Source organism: Schistocerca serialis, chromosome 4 (assembly GCF_023864345.2).
Source record: "Schistocerca serialis cubense isolate TAMUIC-IGC-003099 chromosome 4, iqSchSeri2.2, whole genome shotgun sequence".
In the NCBI taxonomy this organism is placed as follows: domain Eukaryota; kingdom Metazoa; phylum Arthropoda; class Insecta; order Orthoptera; family Acrididae; genus Schistocerca; species Schistocerca serialis.
In genome coordinates, this window is record NC_064641.1 from 46,702,490 (window position 1) to 46,713,292 (window position 10,803).

Sequence of the window (10,803 nt, forward strand, 5' to 3'; positions counted from 1 at the left end):
TGAGTATTGCTCATCAGTGTGGGATACGTACCAGATCGGTTTGATGGAGGAGATAGAGAAGATCCAAAGAAGAGCGGCGCGTTTCGTCACAGGCTTATTTGGTAACCGTGATAGCGTTACGGAGATGTTTAATAAACTCAAGTGGCAGACTCTGCAAGAGAGGCGCTCTGCATCGCGGTGTAGCTTGCTCGCCAGGTTTCGAAAGGGTGCGTTTCTGGATGAGGTATCGAATATATTGCTTCCCCCTACTTATACCTCCCGAGGAGATCACGAATGTAAAATTAGAGAGATTAGAGCGCGCACGGAGGCTTTCAGACAGTCGTTCTTCCCGCGAACCATACGCGACTGGAACAGGAAAGGGAGGTAATGACAGTGGCACGTAAAGTGCCCTCCGCCACACATCGTTGGGTGGCTTGCGGAGTATAAATGTAGATGTAGATGTAGATTTGTTGTACAAGATCAGCTACAAGTACTAGTGAATCAAATTAGTTAATTAAACGGTTAGTTACATGTCCCATAGATCATTTGAACGATTACTTTATCGAAATGATGTGAACGAGTCAGTTTACAGGATGTATGTACATGATGAGTGTTAACATTTTATTCCTACTCACACAACTAAACTTAAACTTTTTTTTTGCTGACTACGAGCTTTTAAGTAGAAATTCGTCAATGAAATAGAAAGAGTTCTCTACGACAAATGATTTTAAACATTTTATGTTATTGGGCAAATTATCAAAAATTTTTATTGCTGCATATTGAACTCCTCTCTGAGCCACTGACAGCTTTAACAATGGGTAATGAACGTCATTTTTCCCTCTATTGTTATATGTATGTACATCACTGTTCTCAAATTCTGATGGATAATGTATGAAGAATTTCACTAGCGAAAATATCTAATGTAACGGCGCAGTTACAATTACTAGTTCCTTGAAGAGGTGCCTACATAATATCCATGGGTGAACACCACATATTATTCCTATTACACGCTTTTGTGCAATCAATATTTTCTTTCTAAGGGATGCGTTACCCCAGAAAATATTTCCTTGCAACATCATTGAGTGGAAATATGCAAAATACGTCTGGAGGTTCATATGTTTGTTTCCAAGATTAGCGATTACACGAAGAGCAATAGCAGCTGAACTTAATTGTTTGAAAAGCTCAGTAATATCCTTCTCCCAGTTAAAGTTTGGAGCATTCTATCCCACTTACTGACTTCTGCTCATGTTGTTCATCAATTGTTAAGATTTTTGGTTCTACAGAATTGAATTTTGTGTGTGTGTGTTTTTTGTTTTTTCAAAATTTATGGAGAGTCCATTTTCAGAGAACCACGTAACAATTCTTTGGAAAATAGTATTTATTTATTCTTCTGTTACTTACTCTTTCATGGGATTTATTATAACACTAGTATCGTCTGCAAACACTACCAATTTTTGCTTGTTGAATGTTGAATGGAAGATCAAATAAGAATGGATCACAATCTCAGCCCTTTGCGACTCCCTTTGTGATTTTACCCCATTCACAAAAATTTTCTACTTTTCCGACATTGAATTATTCAGCACACCCTTTTGCAGTCAGTTTGTCAAGTATGATTGAAACCAGGTGTGTGTGTAAAGTCTGCAATTCCATAAAACTTGAACTTTTGTAAGAGAACATTATGACCTGCACAATCTAAGGCCTTGGAGACATCAGAAGAGAGAGCCATAGCAGTTCGCGTATCGGAACGTGAAGGTGGAGGCTATTGACTGAAAGTAAGCTTACTCCAATCAAAGAAGACAGTTTCCTTTTCTGTTTTTGACAAATTGAGTTTCAGTTAAGTTTATGTGTGAAGAAAGTAAAATAATTTTATTGTTCATTTTCAAAATAATGAATTTATTTTTAAACGGAAATTATGTAATGCTTTTTTTTTAATAACTGTATCACGAAGTTCGCTGGAAGACGCACGTCTATCTGTGATTGCGACATTCAGCCGCCACCTGCTGATAATCTATGACGCCGAACACAGGTCTGTGAATCTAAATAAATAATACTCGCAGTTGCAGATTATCATGAGGGTGTTTCCCTTTCTGTTACATGTTGAAATGCGTAAGAACACGATTCCATTCTGTAATTACAGTTAATGTTTCTCAATCTTCCAACAACGTTGTCTGCCAAACAAGTGACAAATGTCGATGACACGGGAACGTTACATCCTATAAGCCTAACGAATTCCTCCTGATGACCTTGGCATGACAACGATAAACAGATGACTGCTTCGGGTCTAATCTCATGAGCTGCACGCCGGGACGAACAGTCCATTGTGGTCGGGGTATGTTTTAAGGCGACGTTATCAGCACTGCAGCCTACGTGCATGACGAATGAGAACTCTAGAATTTTCAGTGGTGTTGCCCGATGAGCTCCAGTTGGTATCAGCTGCACAAGAAACGTGGACCAGCGCAGAATCGTACATTCGCTTACGTCATTTGCTGTGTTGCATTAACTGTGTTTACTGTTGTGAGAGCAAACATGGGGCGTTCCGGCAGCAACAGAACAACACAGCACCTCCACCAGTGAAATGGGAACAGGGTCAGCGTATACATCTGGTGGCTTTGTTAGCGGACTCTCAAGCTTCCTACGTGGAGTTCTCAAAGGCCTTGATCTGAACTGAGTATTTACATGTTTGCGTATCAGGCAATACATCGAGTGCGAAATTCTCTTCTCCACTACGACAATATAAGCAGTTATAGAAAAATATGCGTGAGGTCTGACAAATACAATAAACACGCAGTTTTAGGTAAAGGGGGATCATAGTAAAGTTAACAATTGTTACCATTTCCTTTGTAACAATCTGAAAGCACTGCGGTGTCCTGCTGTGTAAAATTAGTACACACATACGGCCTGAGATGTGCTATGACTTCCATTTTAAAATTAACTGTCAGGCACACCTGACGGTAAAAATACATTCCACGGTGTCTCACCGAAGTTAATCATTCCGTTTTCCGTGCAGTACATAGGTTAGATCTCTTTTTTCCGATATTGTGAAGGATTGTGTTTGCCTCACTGCGGGGATTTCTAAGTAAGGAGAACGATAGAAACGGTCGTCTAAATTGTGTGCAAGAAATAGAACTTTGCCATCTCTTTTATGAGTACCTCTCTCACGACCAAATTTGTAATGTTATTATTACAGCCCAAGCACTTGTTATAATTTTCTTCATGGTATTTTTTTTTTGTTTTCTGAGGCCTCTTGTTTAGCATGTTTAAATTTGCTCAGCCTTTAATTTTCTATTTCTTTCTTTCCTCCAAATACCTCTTCAACTAATCGTCGTATTCCTTCTTCCGATCTTTGCTGACAATCCTCCCGTTTTATTACCTGAATATCTCACACGATAAACTACTTGACCACAAAAATAAACTTCCGGGTTCGAGTCACGGCCCGGGAAAGAGCTTTAATCTGTCAGGAATTTTTAATTTTGCAAAATACGCTGTAACAATGGACCTATGACCACCAACGGATTCTGTATTCCTATCTAGCTACTGTGGTCAAAAAGCTACAAAAAAAAACGAAAAGCAAAATACCAGGAAGAATCAAAAATTTCGTCACTAACAAGATAGATATAGTCAAATACTTCCGGAAGTACCTACAAACCGCTTTCTCAAGAAGAGGAATACTTTCACCAGTAGTTGGAATGCAGAGTCGTAGAGGACGAAGACAAAATTTTTGGATGCGCACTGAAGCACACCAAAATTATACGACCACCTCGAGCACCCACACAGAAAGGGTAAGAGATTTAAGACTCGTCAAACTCATCGCACAATTTCTTGACGCTATGGATAGCTCAATGTAACGATGGACTGATCAGATATATAAGCTACCCTCTGTGGAGTACACTTTTACAGAAAAGCTTGCAGGATTCAACAGATGCAATGTGGTTTCCTAAAGACTATTGGATACAGAAGGCTGTAGAATACAGAATGTTATCATCCAAACTAAAGAATGTTTTAAATGTCCTTGTTTGAAGTGTGTATACAGAGACGTATGCAAATAGTTGAATATTTCATTCAATATTTTAACTATTAGTTTGAATTTTATCGTAGTTTTTTTCAGTTCCTGCCAGGGACGTTAATAGAAAATATCCCAGCTGTTTAAGCTGGTGCACGGGTACCTTTTCAGTGATTATGGCTCATCTCTGTCAAAGGGGTTTCAGTTCAACGTCGCATTCTGTTCCTGAAAATGTTGATAATCGAAAGCATCTGTAAATACGCGTAAATACTTATGGTATAGTACCGTTTTAAAAATACTGCAATAGACAGATATGAGAAGTTCAGTTTAATTGTTTACTCTTCTCAGACATATGTGGAGAGTGTGATGAACCGCAGGATAGGATGGGCTCAACTGACTCACTGAATTTAAATTCTACCAAGTCTTATCTAAACACCAACTAATTGTTGCAAGTCCTAAAAACCTTTGCCTTATGGAACCTACATCAATTCCAGTGCCAAATGCCTTCAGAAGTTAAAATCTCTGGAGTTTTTCATCATACACTACACACCAAGACCCTGCCAAAAGTTCAGTTTCTAATTTAGCACTTCTCACGAAAAATACTTGATAAATGCGGTGAAAAAATTGTTAACTTATTTTTACTTCCTAGAATATTACGTGGGAATGAAAATATAACAGTATGATAACTAGCCTCGGCGTATTTGTTCTTTAAAGAGCATGGACTCAAAAAGTGTGTTGTGGACCCATACAACACTAAGAATACTCCTCTTACCATCATATTCAGACTGTGGTAGTCGAATCCTGGCTCTCGGCGTAAGCTGAAAAGCACAATCTTAAAACTAATGTTGCTCTCCGCTGCGGCTCATTGCTGTGAAAAAATGTTTGTTGAATGTTAAATCGGGCGATCTCTGCGCTTCCGTTATGATTTCGCTTTTTAGATTGACCCGTAATGGCGTCCGTTGAAGTAGCGGCCGCTATTATTGTGGAGCTGTAAACGTCTTAAGAAAAATTAAACCAATAAAAGGAACATGACAGAGGGCTCACTGCACATTGAAATAACTCAAGTTGCAACCGTAACGTACCATATTAACAAGGTTAACAACATAAAAGATTACATTACTTTCGTGCAGTAAGATGTGTGCTTCTTAACACCAGAAACAAGCGAAGGAAGAGGAAGAGAAGAACAATCTAGGACCGCTCTTCTCACTTATTAACATATAGAGATTGTTGTCGTTGTGATCTTCAGTCCAAAGACTGGTTTGTTGCAGCTCTCCATGCTACTCAATCCTGTGCAAACTTCTTCATCTTCCCGTACCTACTGCAACCTACATAATTCTGAATCTGTTTACTGTATCCATCTCTTGGCCTCTACGATTTTTACCCTTCGCGCTGCCCTCCAATATTAAATTGGTGATCCCTTGATGGCTCAGAATATGTCCTACCAAACGATCCCTTCTTCTAGTCAAGTTGTGCCACAAATTTCTCTTCTCCCCAAGATTATTACATTTTAAGAGTTTACTCCTTGATACTAAGATCAAAATTTAATATTCACAAAAACACATGGATATTTTCCGCCACCTATGCAGTCGGTGAAACACACAAGGTTCGTGTGCATTTATTTAGTCGTATAATATTTCGTGTTCCAAGTTTTTTTGTTTTAAATGTCTTTACGAGAATCGTCGATGGGGCGGCACAGCGGATAAACTGTCTCGCAAACAGACACAAGTACCTTGCACTAACGCGGCTAGTACAGTAGTCCCTCACCGCATTTGCGTCTCAGAATCTAACGTGGACAACAAATATGACACTACGCCATTTTTTTTTTCAGTGTGCCTGATAGATACCATTTCCTCAGCTCTGGACAGCTAACATGATCCTCAACAGGTTCTCCAGCGCCCAGCCAATGACAGCGTATCTTCTGGAATTAGGTAAAACACCCCATCCCTATGAATGTGAATCTGTTGGCAAGCAATTCGCCGATCGGCGAGTGCTGACTCATCCCTCGTACACAATCAAACCACCACGTGGATGCTAGCTATCGTTCTGCAGTCATACTGTTATGCATATAGACACTTCGTCTGTCTGGGCTTTCACCTAGTTACGTTACGTAGGCAGTGAGAATTTGATTTGTCGATGACTATGTGTTTCAAAATCCGAAAACCAAATACATAAAATTAAATATATAACTAATTCTTCCTTTTTCTGTGCAACCTGGACATTGTTGAGGGAGCTTCTCAGAAAAGTTTTTATTGTTGATAATGGTTCTGAATTTTCTTCTATCTGACAATTTATTCGGGTATTCCAACCTTCTTTAGTCAACTGTTTCGCTGCTTCACCAATGTAGCTAACTCCAAAAGTTTCTTTACGAGCCTTTTATGTTTCTTTCTATGAAAGTGATTATAAAGCGGTTTTCTGATTTATTCTGTAACCTGATTGACCTTAATTTCTTGTTCACACAAATTCCATTTTCACTTGTCGGTGCTAGGAATTTCCTTTGGATTTTTTTGTTCGATGTTTTCGAGTTGATATCAACAATTAATATTTTGTTATAAACATTGTGAAGTGAGTCTTTACAGCCTCTGTAGTTTTGTAATTCTTTCTTCATTAGTATCCAGTTAAATAATCTTTCCGAAATATTTGAATTAGTCCACTTGCGATATTTTCCTGCATTGGGGATTTCAGTTTGTACGTTCAATTTCAATCTAGTTACTTCCGTATACCGAATAGTCTTGTATGGAATTTTGATTGATTCCACCATTTCATATAGTTTCTCTGGAGACGAATTTCCTCCTTGTCCAGTATTCGACAGAAACCCGCCGCTTTTTTATAGATGTCTAACTATGGTTATGCGTTTACACTAATTTTTTTATCAATTCATGAAGAACAATCGTATCTGAAAACGTTTGGTCAAGGCAAATTCTAGTACTGTAATTTGACTTTATGTTCCGTTCCATTACCTGTGAATACGTTCATATTTGGCTCTTCTATTAAGATGTTGCATTAATATAGAGAGCTTACAATTTTCTCCTTTATAGCTTTTCTCATGTTCATAAGATTAAGTAAGTTTCACAGTTGTCCTTCCTATTTTCCGGGGCTTCAGAACTTTCTAGTAGTTTAACTACAGATTAATTTGCAGAGGTAATGGAGTCCCTGCAGTAAATAGGAGTCTGCATCATGTATCTGTCCAAGTTCTTCTTAACAACCAAACTTAAAGGCAAGGGTTCTCCGATATTTTATGAAAGAGTATAACGAATGCGACCGACATGTAGCTGTGTTTACATCTATTGCTGTTCTCCGTAAACAACTACCGATGACCATTTCCAGCGTATGGTGGGCTTTAAAGCTGGTATTACTCCCCTTTCTGCTTCCATTCGCGGATGCTGCGGGGGAGAGGGGGGGGGGAAGTGACTTTCGAAAAGCGTCTGTGTGAGCTGGAATTTCTCTAATTGTTGAAGTCCTGGTCATTTCTTGAGACGCTGAAACGGTGGCCCGTCCTGTTACACTGTCAAGTCGGTGTAAAATGTCAACTTCCCTTTGGCCCGCGAGATAGGATTAATGTTCTCACTACTGTGCCTACAGTAAACAAAGCACTGTAGCAATCCAACTACTTTCAGAAAGATTTCCTGGCCAACTAGTGGACTAGAATGTGTACAGCACCAACAATTCACACATCGGCTCCAAGTGGTCGCAAGAAACTGTCACTGGTAGTGACACAAGGTGTATTTGTCCAGAAATAAATGAATTTGCTATCACTTATCCTAGCCTACTCCTTCACTTTTGTGCAACACCACTTCCAACTATTTAAGGGCTCTGCGCTCTGTTGTGAGACCACGCTCACCAATACCCAACACTATCCGAGAAAAACAGGAAATTACCTAAATAGAATCCTACTGCCCCACACAGAAAGGCAGTTTCGAATGATTTGTAGGCATTCCGTACCGGAAAAGTAACCTCGTTGATTGCAAGGACCACTTGCTCCAGCATCCAAAAATAATAACCACTTTAAGTCTGGCGAGCTCCCAACCGCTACTCGAAATTGTTTAATATTCAGGCCTTTCGACTCTCGCAGACAATTTCATTGGTCATTCACTGTCCTCGCTAATAGCGCTTCTGTAACGTGCTGCTTCTTGCTAGGACTTTTAGAAGTTTTCCAGCAAGTGTCGGAAGATAATGGCTATCACGGGTATTGCTCTCCCTTGAAATGAGCCTAGCCGTCCCCAACCATCTTCCCCCTGCACCCAGGAAATGCCTGAGGCAACTGCAAAAGCGAAAATGGCTATCACGCATGGCCACCAGCAAAGGATATGATACAAGTAGTGTAGGAGAAAGCACTAAGTTGCCTGACTTTTTTGAACTTTAGTCTCGCTACCTAGTTTTTATTGAAATTTGTAGGAATTTATAAGAAAGCCACCACGAAGCGTTACGTTAGAAACTGCTGGCCGGCAAGCACAGTATGGCGAAATATAGTTTATAGCAACATGTACGTAAAACAATTGTGAGATGGGGTAGCTGTGCTCGGCAAAATGTGCACCACGCACTAGAAATGGCCACAGTAGACAAGGGGCTGTCACCACATGATGGCACGAACCATACTATAAGCTAAGTTACCAGCAGTTGTGTAATAGTGCAACAAATGCAACTTAGAGCTGTATAAATAGCTGTTGATTTTGAAGCAGAATCATTCGGTGTCCAGTGCCCTCTTCACGACGCCAGTGCCATGCTAGACTACGCTAGATGATGAGATGAGTGGCACCAGAAATCGCCCCCCTATCTCCCCCCCCCCTTACAGAACCTATGCTCTCTGTTACTGGTGTTTGATGAGCATCTCTATAACATTCTTGCACTTACCAAACTAACTCATAACACAGTGTATCTCTTGTCTTTGGATCTCTTTCTCGTCTATTATTCTTTTCTAGGAGTTCCAGAGCGACCTGACATTTGCTTCTCCTTCAGCTTGATCTATGTGGTAATTTGAAGTTTTATGAATGAGACAGATGTATGAGACAGGTGAAATACTCTCAGACTTCAAGAAGGATATAATAATTACAATCCCAAAGAAGCAGATGTTGAAAGATACGAAAATTACCGAACTATCATTTTAATAAGTCACGGCTGCAAAATAGTAACACGAATTCTTTACAGACGAAAGGATAAACTGGTAGAAGCCGACCTCGGGGAAGACCACTTTGGATTCCATAGAAATGTTGGAACACGTGAGGCAATACTGACCCTACGACTTATCTTAGAAGATAGATTAAGGAAAGGCAAACCTATGTTTCTATTATTTGTAGACTTAGAGAAAGTTTCTAACAATGTTGACTGGAATACCTTCTTTCAAATTCTGAAGGTGGCAGGGGTAAAATACAGGGACCGAAAGGCTATTTACAATTTGTACAGAAACCAGATGGCAATTATAAGAGTCGAGAGGCATGAAAGGGAAGCAGTGGTTGGGAAGGGATTGAGACAGGGTTGTAGCCTATCCCCGGTGTTATTCAATCTGTATATTGAGCAAGCAGTAAAGGAAACAAAAGAAAAATTCGGAGTAGGGATTAAAATCCATGGAGAAGAAATAAAAACTTTGAGGTTCGCCGATGACACTGTAATTCTGTCAGAGACAGCAAAGGACCTGGAAGAGCAGTTGAACGGAATGGACAGTGTCTTGAAAGGAGGATATAAGATGAACATCAACAAAAGCAAAACGAGGATAATGAAATGTAGTCGAATTAAGTCGGATGATGCTGAGGGGATTGGATTAGGAAATGAGACACTTAAGGTAGTAGACGACGTTTGCTATTTGGGGAGCAAAATATCTGATGATGGTCGAAGTAGAGAGGATATAAAATGTAGACTGGCAATGGCAAGTAAAGCGTTTCTGGATAGAAATTTGTTAAAATCGAGTATAGATTTAAGTGTCAGGAAGTCGTTTCTGAGAGCTTTTGTATGGAGTGTAGCCGTCTATGGAATTGAAACGTGGACGATAAATAGTTTAGACATTCGAAATGTGGTGCTACAGAAGAATGCTGAAGATTAGATGGGTAGATCCCATAACTAATGAGGAGGTATTGAATAGAATTGGAGAGAAGAGAAATTTGTGGCACAACTTGACTAGAAGGAGGGCGCGGTTGGTAGGACATGTTCTGAGGCATCAAGGAATCATCAATTTAGTATTGGAAGGCATCGTGGAGGGTAAAAATCGTAGATGGAGACCAAGAGATGAATACACTAAGCAGACTCAGAAGGATGTAGGTTGCAGTAGGTATTGGGAGATGAAGAAGCTTGCACAGGATAGAGTAGCATGGAGAGTTGCATTAAACCAGTCTCTAGACTGAAGACCACAACAACAACAACAACAACAACAACATGAATGTGACGTGTCTGTTCCTTCGAAAGAACAGACTCCACGCAGATCCCGCACCTGTGAAACACTATACGTAAAAGGGAGAGGATCGCTGCTGCCAATTGCAGCGGGGCATTAAGCGGAATCAACTGTGTCCCGGATGGCGCAGTGGTTACCGCACCTGCCCAGTGAGCAGGAGATCCTGGGTTCAAATCCCGGTCGGGTACACGTTTTCGTTCGTCGCCGTTCATTCTGCTTAATGTTCCGCTGCAGGTGACAGCAGTGGTCCCTTTCCAATTACATATGTAGTAATATGATGGTTGAAACTGTTTCCCACGACTGAATTCTGAGAGTCCCAGATTAGCCCTGTATCTGCTTCCCCTTCAATTGGTTCTATGTGGAAATTTTATGGTTACAACCATTCCCATCGACTGATTGCAGATAGAGTAATTAAATCATAATGGGTGTCTCTGACTCCCTAAGCTAA

The 10,803-nt window shown here is 40.2% G+C and overlaps 1 non-coding gene across 1 annotated transcript; it reads left to right on the plus strand.

Annotated features, from left to right (window-relative positions):
- Positions 1-10,469: 10,469 nt before the first annotated feature.
- Trnat-agu (transfer RNA threonine (anticodon AGU)) lies at positions 10,470-10,544 on the plus strand. Its single transcript has one exon. It is a non-coding gene; the product is annotated as a tRNA-Thr (tRNA).
- Positions 10,545-10,803: the final 259 nt, after the last annotated feature.